We start from the raw sequence: 9,929 nt of genomic DNA, 5'->3' as shown, positions 1-9,929 counted from the left end.
CCTGCTCGGGGCCACGCTGTCATTGGCGGCCGCCGAGGCAGGAAGACAGGCAAACACGGAGGAGACATGGAGCCACTTCCTTTGGGCGGGACTTCCGTCTTCTGAAGTCCCGCGCATGTTCCCACGGAGTACCTGAGAGCGGGGCTCCCATGCCCGAGGGAGAGCCCCGGCTACCGAAGTCCCGAATGGCGGTAAGTGGGGCTTAGTTCTAGGGGGGAGGGGAGTGCGCTTGTGTGTGTGTGTGTGTGTGTATGTGTGCGATGGCGGCGGCGGGGGGAGGGGAGTCTTTGTATGTGTGCGTGCGTGTGTGTAGGTGCGCTGGTGTGTGTGTGGGGGGGTCTCTGTGTGTGCGTGTAGGTGCGCTAGTGTGTGTGTAGGTGCGGCGGCGACGGGGGGGGGTGTGTGTGTGCCTGTGTATGCGTGTGGCTGTGTATGCGTGTGGCTGTGATGTGCGCATGCGTGAGTGTGGGTGCGCATGCACGCAGTGTAATCCAGCCGAAGAGAAGCGCGTGGCAGTTTCTTGTCCTTCATTCCCCCGAGTCAGCTAGCTATAAGTCTCCACCTGGACGCATCCTTCGGATGGGAATTCCAGGCTCGACCTAAAATGGCGTTTGAGATTACACTATTGGTGGCCGTCTATGGATAGCAATGCTGATGAAAGAGTCAAGGAGTGTTGTGTTTGTGCTACTGCTGAGAAAGGTTTGATGGTTGTTTCTCCTCCTTTGCAGCCTATACCTTTTCCCTCTAAACCCTGGCTGAAAGTGGGAGTTGATCTGGTGGGTCCATTTAATTTTCTTCCCAATCATTTAAGATTTGCTTTTGTGCTAATGGACTTCCATAGCAAGTGGCCTGAGGTAAAATTTTGTGCCAGTCCCACTGCCAACTGTGCTATTCTAGTCCTAAGGGAAATTTTCATGAGGGAAGGGTTTCCTGAAATGTTAGTTTCAGACAATGGTGTTCAGTTTGTCAATGCAGAAATGCGTGTCTTTTTGTCGGAATCAGGAGTGTAGCACATGAGGAGTTCAGTGGGACATCCTCAAATAAACGGTCTAATCGAGAGAATGAATCGTGTGGTGGTGGAGTGCATAAAGTGGGCTAAAAATAACAATTTTGATGTGCAAAATGCTGTGAGATCTATGATTTGATTTTATCGCACAACTCCACATTCCATCACAAAAATTACACCATTTGTTGCCCTCAGGGGAAGATTACCGACTTCAACTCTTTATCCTGCGTGGCTATTAAGAACAGTTGCTCATAAGGTTTCATGTCATTCTGACAACTCTGATGATTTACAAACACGTGTCAAGGTTGCCCAGGGCAAAATGGCCATCAGATACAACGAAAAAAAATCAACCAAAACAGTGCATGTATCACCTGGTGATATGGTGCGTGTCAAAAATTATAGGACTGTCAGGAAGGGTTGTGACACTTTTGGAGAACATGTTTGTGTTGAAAAAGTGTGTGGTAATGCTGTCATGGTGGAAGGTGGGCATTGGTGGAATGCTGGAAAGGTTATCAAAGTGAAAGAGAGTGTTGACAATGTGTCATGTTCCAATCGTTCCATCTTGAGTGGTGTACCTGCAGAGAGTCCCATGGGTAGTGGATCTCAACATGGGTCTCCTTCTTTTGTGAGAAAATCTACTCGTGTGACCCGGCATCCATGGAAGCTACGTTAGATTTTCAATTTCTCTTCTTGTGGATCTTTGTTTTATTTGATTTTTCTCTTTTCTTTCTTTCTTGTTTATCTTGCTTTTTACCTGCTTTCCTTTTATACTTACTCAAGCTTTTCTTTGGGAAAAAAGAGACAATGTTGTATTTACAAATGCTTATTACTTTTCCCTTATAGAATGTCCATGTTGTCATGGGTCTAGTTGGGTTCTAATTCTGTAATGTGTCAGTTGGTGTTTCCCTGTGCCAGTGGATGGTGGAGTGGCTCGTTGTACCAAGAATAAACTCAGCAACCACCTAAAGATTTGTTTCCAGCATTTTATTTGTCACCCACAACATTATCCTTACAATAATAAAACGAAGATGGCTGTAATTCATTACTAGGTCATGCCACGCATATCGGGGTATGACCTACCTTCAGCTGACAATGCACCCTGCCCAAGGGCCGACCATAGGGGTGTCTGATATGTAGCAAAGGAACCCAAATAGGTTGGAGAAAAAGGTAAATGTCTTGCAAAGTTTAGGGGTTAGCCTTAAAAAGAGGGCCAGGTCCAACAGTTGCAAAGCTGAAACTTAAAGGAATTGACGGAAGGGCACAACCAGGAGTGGTACCTGCGGCTTAATTTGACTCAACACGGGAAACCTCACCCAGCCCGGACACGGAAAGGATTGAAAGATTGATAGCTCTTTCTCGATTCTGTGGGTGGTGGTGCATGGCCGTTCTTAGTTGGTGGAGCGATTTGTCTGGTTAATTCCGATAACAAACGATACTCCTCCATGCTAACTAGTTACGCGACCCCCAGCGGTCGGGGTCCAACTTCTTAGAGGGACAAGTGGCATTCAGTCACATGAGATCGAGCAATATCAGGTCTGTGTTGCCCTTAGATGTCCGGGACTGCACGAGTGCTACACTGAACGGATCAGCGTGTGTCTACCCTTCGCCGACAGGTGCGGGTAACCCGCTGAACCCCGTTCGTGATAGGGATTGCAATTATTTCCCATGAACGAGGAATTCCCAGTAAGTGCGGGTCATAAGCTTGCGTTAAGTCACTGTCCTTTGTACACATCGCCCGTCGCTACTACCGATTGGATGGTTTAGTGAGGTCCTCGGATCGGCCCCGACGGGGTCGGCAACGGCCCAGGCGGATCGCCGAGAAGACGATCAAACTTGACTATCTAGAGGAAGTAAAAGTCGTAACAAGGTTTCCGTAGGTGAACCTGCAGAAGGATCATTAACGGCGGAGCGGCCAGAGCGACTGACAGCGACAGCCCGAAGCCCTCGGCCGCCTCCTGCAAGCATGCACCCTAGGCACAGGGCCCTGCCCTGGTGCACTCGCGGCCGGCGGAGCGGTCTGCGGCCGCATGGGGTGCTGGGGTGAGGACCGGGACTTTGGAGGTCCCCTCTTCCCCCCGAGGAGGGCCTGACCGACGTGTGAGGCACTGGGGATGGGGGGCGGCCCCTGTCCCCTGTCCCTCTTTGAGACAGAGGAATATGCTACTTACCAGTATGCATCTGTTCTTGGCATGTAGGGCTGCTGACATTTATATCTATGCATAGATCGCCGCCTAGTGTTGGGTCCAGATGATTGCACATTGTTGTCCTGGAAGAGTCTTCGAAGTATCACGAGATAGGTGGCTCCTCCCCTGGACTACAGTGCGCATGGGCATCCCCTCCATGCTCAGATTGTTTTTCGCCATTGTGGCAGAGATGGAGTGTGATATAGTAAGTGATGACCATGCATGAGAAAAAGTGAATTAATTCTGAGTGCTACAGCTGCGACAGGCACCGGGGAGGAGGGCGGGTGATATAAATGTCAGCAGCCCTACATGCCAAGAACAGATGCATACTGGTAAGTAGCATATTCCGTTCGAGGCATGTGGGCTGCTGAATTTATATATATGCATAGAATAAATAGTAGTACCCTCCTTAGCGGCGGTTGCCTGTGCCAGCTGCAGCAGTCTGAAAGAGAGTTCTGAGAACAGCCTGACCTACAGCAGCTTGCTGTTTTGAGTGCACATCCACGCAGTAGTGTTTGGTGAATGTGTGTATGGTGGTCCATGTGGCTGCTCTACATATGTCCTCTAGAGGAATGTTACCTAGGAAAGCCATGGATGCCCCCAACTTGCGTGTGGAATGCGCTCTTGGGGGAATTGTTAACGTGCGTTTAGCCTTTAGATAACAGATTTGGATGCACTTAACAATCCATCTGGCTATACCTGATTTAGAGATTGGGTTGCCCTTGTGTTGTGGAGAGAAGGCAACGAACAGTTGTTTAGTTTTCCTGAAATCTTTAGTCCTGTTGATGTAATACAGGAGAGCTCGTTTAACATCTAGTGTGTGTAGTGCTCTGTCAGCTACTGAATCAGGATTTGGGAAGAATACAGGTAGTTCAATAGTTCGGTTATTGTGGAACTGTGACACTACCTTGGGCACAAATTTAGGGTTGGTGCGCAGCACAACCCTATTAGCATGAATCTGAATGAAAGGCTCCTGAATAGTACGGGCTTGCAGCTCGCTTACTCGTCGTAGCGACGTAATTGCCACCAGAAAAGCCACCTTCCATGTGAGAAATTGTATCTCTCAAGAGTGAAGAGGTTCAAATGGTGGGCCCATGAGCCTGGTGAGGACTATGTTGAGGTTCCAGACAGGCGAAGGCGGGTGTCTTGGAGGAATGACCCTTTTCAGTCCCTCCATAAAAGCTTTAATGACTGGCACCCTGAAAAGGGATAGGTGCTGTCTGTTTTGAAGATAAGCCGCCATTGCAGCTAAATGTATCCTGATGGAACTATACGCTAAATTACACTTGTATAGGTGCAGCAAGTAACCGATGATGTTTTGTGTGGAAGCATCAAGCGGGTTTATGTTATTATTGGAGCAATAGATAACAAAACGCTTCCATTTTGCCGCGTAGCAGGCCCTTGTGGTAGGTCGCCTAGCCTCCTTTATGATGTCCATGCAGTCAGGAGGCAGGTTCAGGTAGCCAAACTCTATGACCTCAGGAGCCATATTGCAAGGCTCAACTGCTGCGGATCTGGGTTCTGAATGTCTCCATGGCTCTCCGTGAGGAGACTGGGAGTGAGTCTCAGGCGTTGGTGTGGAACTACGGAAAGTTCTAGGAACGTGGTGTACCACGCCTGCCGTGCCCACATTGGAGCAACCAGGATGAGCGTCATGGAGTGTTGCCTCAGTTTGTGTGCCACCAGCGGTATGAGTGGTGCTGGAGGAAAGGCGCACGCAAATCTGTTCGACCAGTTCATCCATATCGCATTGCCCTGAGACTGCGGGTGTGGGAACCTGGCGGCGAAGGTGCAGCATTTTGCGTTTTCGTGAGTGGCGAATAGGTCGATCTCTGGATGACCCCACTGCTGGAAATATGGTTGGAGCACTGAGGGATGTATCTCCCACTCGTGCATCTAATGGCTATGTCTGCTGAGCAGGTCCGCTATCTGGTTGTCCCTGCCTGGGAGGTGTTCCGCCATGAGAAACATGTTTCTCTGAATGGCCCACTTCCACATGTACTGTGCTAGGTGTCACAATTGTGGAGAGTATGTCCCCCCCTGCTTCTGGATGTAATACATCGCAGTCATGTTGTCCGTCTGGATCAGCACGACTTTGTTGCAGCGATGCAACTTGAATGCCTTCATTGCCATGAAGATCGCCATCAGTTCCAGTAGGTTGATGTGCATTTTCTGCTGTTGCGGTGACCATAGTCCCTGCACTGAATAATGGAGGACATGCGCTCCCCAGCCCTGGAGAGATGCGTCCGTTGTCAGCACTATCTGTGGTACAGGCTCTAGGAACGGTCGTCCCCTGCAAAGGTTTTGTGTGTTCCACCAATGCAGAGAGTTGTATGCACGACCGGTCACCAACACTAGGTCTTTCAGCTGTCCTTGAGCCTGGTTCCACTGGCGTGCCAAGCATTCCTGAAGCGGACGCATGTGTAGCCTCGCGTGCGGGACTATAAAGATGGAAGAGGTCATCATGCCTATTAGTTGCATGAACATCTGCGCTGGGAGTGAGTGTTGTGGCTTGAATTTACGAATCAACAAGTGCATGCTGTTGACCCTCGCTGAGTTTGGCTGCGCCGTGGCAGCGAGCGTGTTTATTTCCGCGCCTAGGTACTGTTGTACATGTGCGGGCTGAAGGTAGGACTTTTGGTAATTGAGCGAAAATCCTAGACTGTGCAGGAGGTGGATTGTGCGTGACATGTGGTCGGCACACTGCTGGGCTGACTTTGCTTGTACCAGCCAGTCGTCTAGATACGGGTAGACATGGATGTGTTGTCTCCGAAGATGCGCTGTGGAAAATTAGTGCGTTTTGGTGAACATTATCTGCGCCATCTTGCCTGTTCCCCGATGCCACACTTTTGTCGTGCGCGCCCGCCATTTTAAGATGCCCCGATCAGAACAAACCCTTTTGCATGCCGCTGGCCCCTGACATAGCCCTTTGCCTTCGCTAAGCCCGCACGCTGACCACCCCCTGCTTGCACCTGCCTTGAGTCATAAACCCCTCTTCGGCGCTGCTCTGCCCCAGGCTCTCATCCTGTTCCCAGCGCGACGCCTCCCTGCTTTCCTTTCATGATCTCCGGCCCTTAGATGCAAACCCCCTTTTTCCCTGTGTGCCCGTTTTGTCTTCCCCGTTCCCAGGCCGACACCCAGCTCTACCGATACCATTCCTTGCCCCTCCCCGTACAATAGGAAGCCTCCCCCATCAAAGGATCCCCGGGTTGATCAAAGCCCCCCACTCCATGAGATCCGATCAAACCCCCCACATTCCGTGAATCGGCGGAATATCCAGCTGCGTGATACTCATCACCTGTTATGACTAGGGTGGGGATTTCAACTGTAAATGTGTGTGGGAACGGGCCCCAAAGGGGGGATTCCGGGTATGTCTTCCGTATATCAAAGCTTTGTCACATGTATGTAAACTGTAATAAAAACCATAAACACTGTATATAAGGGGCCAGGCCTCAAACGTAAGTTAGAGCACCTCAGAACGATACCTTCTGTCCGTTTCGTTGTGTTCTCCTCCGGAGAGAATAAAAAAACCTTGTTTCCTGTTTTCCAGTCTCCAGCGCCTGCCTCTTCATTGATTTAAATAACTAGGGGGTCACAGAGGCAATACCGCCGGGCAAATATCGATTGTCCCCGACCCGAATGAACTTTTTACAATTGGCGTCCCAAGCGTGGGGCCCATCAGCGACTCGTGGATCCAGTGGGAGAGGTCCCGACGACAGAGTGAACGACTGCAACGATCGGGAGAGCTCTTGCCCAATAGACCCTCGTCTGGCAGCCGATCATCCGAACTTCACTAGTTCCGAACAGACCTCTCTCGAGTGATCTACGGTCCTGACTGGGAACCATCAGGAGTGCCGTGAGAAATACGAGAAAAAGAGGACGATCGGGCGCTGGATTCGGAAGACAAGAAACTGTCCACATGGTCCGGGTAAGGTCGTGTTGCCACGACAAGTTGCGAAAGAATTTGTTTTGATTGCTTGATTGTTCAAAAATACTAGTATTGCCTTGTTTATTTTTATTTAGAGATTCACTGTCTGCAAACGGAGAAACAACAGGCTCCCTCTCCCTTTGCAAGCAGTGGAGGATAAGTAGGGTAGCAGCCGTGCTTGTTCTTTTTCTCCCCCACTCAATAATTGCTTGAAACTGAACTGTTGTTCGCAAACTATTGTTTCCTGGAGATTCCCTGTCTGCAAGTAGGGAAGAGACCACCCTTTTTGCAGATAGTGAAAAGGGTAGGTGACGCAGATCTTTGCGGACCTACTCATTCTCCCCATTGTTATTTTGTTGGTCTTTTGGTTTTTTGGATCCATGAGGTATTCACTACCTGCAAACAACGTAGAATAGAAATATTCTGTCTAGTCTTTGCACCTAGTGATAAGATAGGCAGTGCTGACTTTTTAGTCCCTCGTTACGAGCCGTCATGTCTGTCTTCTCCCCATTGATAAATAGCCTGTTTTGCCCGGACCGGGTGTTAGAGGTGGACCATATAGCTCCACTGGAAGGCACCCCTAATAAGGACATGTTCATAAACTATGGGTTAGTCACCATAGCTTATAATAAATTATGGCACAGGTATACCGAAGATAGCCAAGACAAACAGTGGCCACTGGCAGGATCCTTTGACCTTGATAAAATAGAAACGTTAGAAATAGCCCTTCGAAATAATAAGACGACGCCAATTATGCTCGACAGTCTCGGTATGTGGCGCAGAGAGGCTACGAAACGACAGAGAAAAGACGAGGATAAACCAAGTAGGGAAATATACCGACAGGACAACCCCAGGACACCGCTACCCACAACTTATCCCCCGACACTACGCAAAGGACGACCAGACTTAGGGTCAGACCAATGCGCTTTTTGTAGGTATGTCGGACACTGGAAAGCCCAATGCCCGACTCTACTGAGCGTGAGTAAAGGCAAAGGGCCGACAAGAACGACAGACCGACAGTACGAGAAAAGGCGCGAGACAGAGAAGAACCCGACTTACATAGACAGACCAGACAGAACCACCACGTTTGATTATGCCCGATGGCACAGATTTCGCCAGGAAAATCTCAGCGGCACGATCAAGTTCTCCTAGGTCGGGCAATGTCAAGACGGGAACCCAGCCTCGTTTAAAATTCACAGACGGAAAGAGATAATTATGACCAATAACTGTTTTTATATTTGTCTTGGGTCTTTGTATGTCGTACTTGTACTGTCCCCCGTCTGAGTTTGTGTGTATGTAATGTGCGAATCTGCGTCATCCCCCTACACGTGTTTCCGTGTTACTCAACCTCTGTTAGCAGAAACCTAGCATAAAAACAACCTGAAAAGAAAGAAATGGTAAAGCAACATCCGTAGACCATTAATAAACTTGAACTTTTAATTTAACACAACAAACAAGGAATAATAACGATAAACTGTAGAAAATGAAAGTCAAACAGAACATTCGCCCCCCCCCTTCTGGAACCTTCCAAAGTAGGGCAGGGTTACGGCTACGCCCAACCAACGGCAACCCATATAAGGCGAGCCCCGCCGCCAACTCTTGGTCAGGAAATCTTAACGTATGGGGGAGCCGGAGGAGAGGCAGGAGCCCGCAGCCTGGGCATTTGCAGGTAGTCCCGCCACATGTCTCCTTGGCCGGCCGCAACGGGCCTGGAAAGACTAAGGTAGTCCCGCCACATGTCCAGAGGAGAACGAGGCACCTCTTCCTTTTCTCTTCCGTCACAGCCGCAGCAGTCCTGGACGGCGGGATGTCCTGCACGTACCTCCACAACAATCTGTCCAAGTTGGGCTGGGAGGGAGAGGCGACGCGGACGAGCCTCTCCCACCTCCACCGGTAGGAGGTTTCCCAGCCCCCAGCCCGACGCCGAACACCCCCAGTCAGGCGATGGTGCCCATACTTCCACAGCACCGGACACACCATGGTGGCACCCCAGTACTTGCGCAGCACCGAACGTACAATGGTGGCACCCCAGTATTTGCGCAGCACCGAACGTACAATGGTGGCACTTGGGGAACACCGGATGTGGAGAGGCCTTCATGCGGGGCGATGAAAAGCAGCGGCATGGAGTGCACCGGGAGAAGGAGACGACGTGAACGAGTCTCCCTCGCCCCCAGGTGGGGGCATCACAGCTGCACCCCAGCTGAACGTCCCGCTCTCACAAAACAGGGACCTCTTCCTTTCACTCCGAAGGGTCTCTTCCATTCTTGCAAACTCGACGAGAGTGGCCCCTGTAGGGCCTCAAAATGGCGTCTGGATCCGCTGGAAGGCGGGCCCCGGCCACTAGAGTAACTTTGGCCAGCCATACAACTCGAACATTTGTCCCATGGAGCACGAGCCCCCATCTCCGACAGCATCTCCGCAGCCTTGAAGATCATACAAAGGTCCTCGGCGGAACCTTCGGCCTTTGCAGGTTTCCGGTAAGGAACGGCTGCCTCGATCGCCAACGAAACAAACATGACATTGCCACACCTTCTGTTAGCGTGAATTCTAGAACTGCCGAAAAGGACTCTGGTCCAAACTGCCAGTAATGGAAACATTTCCCCCTGATGCTGCTTCCGGACTGAGCCGGCCCCGCCCAAAATGGCGCTGGTATCAATCGGAACTTACGAACACCTCGTGGTGTTCCTTCGCACTAATATAAACTTGATGTTCTGAGATTTTATATGATCCTTTGTACACTTGGCTAGAAAAGACGAAGAGAACTCACTCGACGAATAGTGTGAAAAGATCCCAGTTACACATGTTGATTACG

General features: G+C 50.3%; 1 pseudogene; it reads left to right on the top strand.

The window, feature by feature from the left end:
- Positions 1-2,218: 2,218 nt before the first annotated feature.
- LOC144757172 (18S ribosomal RNA) lies at positions 2,219-2,898 on the top strand (annotated as a pseudogene).
- The last annotated feature ends 7,031 nt before the right edge of the window (positions 2,899-9,929 follow it).

This window comes from Lissotriton helveticus, chromosome 5_1 (assembly GCF_964261635.1).
Source record: "Lissotriton helveticus chromosome 5_1, aLisHel1.1, whole genome shotgun sequence".
NCBI classification, from domain to species: domain Eukaryota; kingdom Metazoa; phylum Chordata; class Amphibia; order Caudata; family Salamandridae; genus Lissotriton; species Lissotriton helveticus.
Note: the sequence above shows the minus strand (reverse complement) of the source record. Positions and strands in the feature narration are given on the sequence as shown.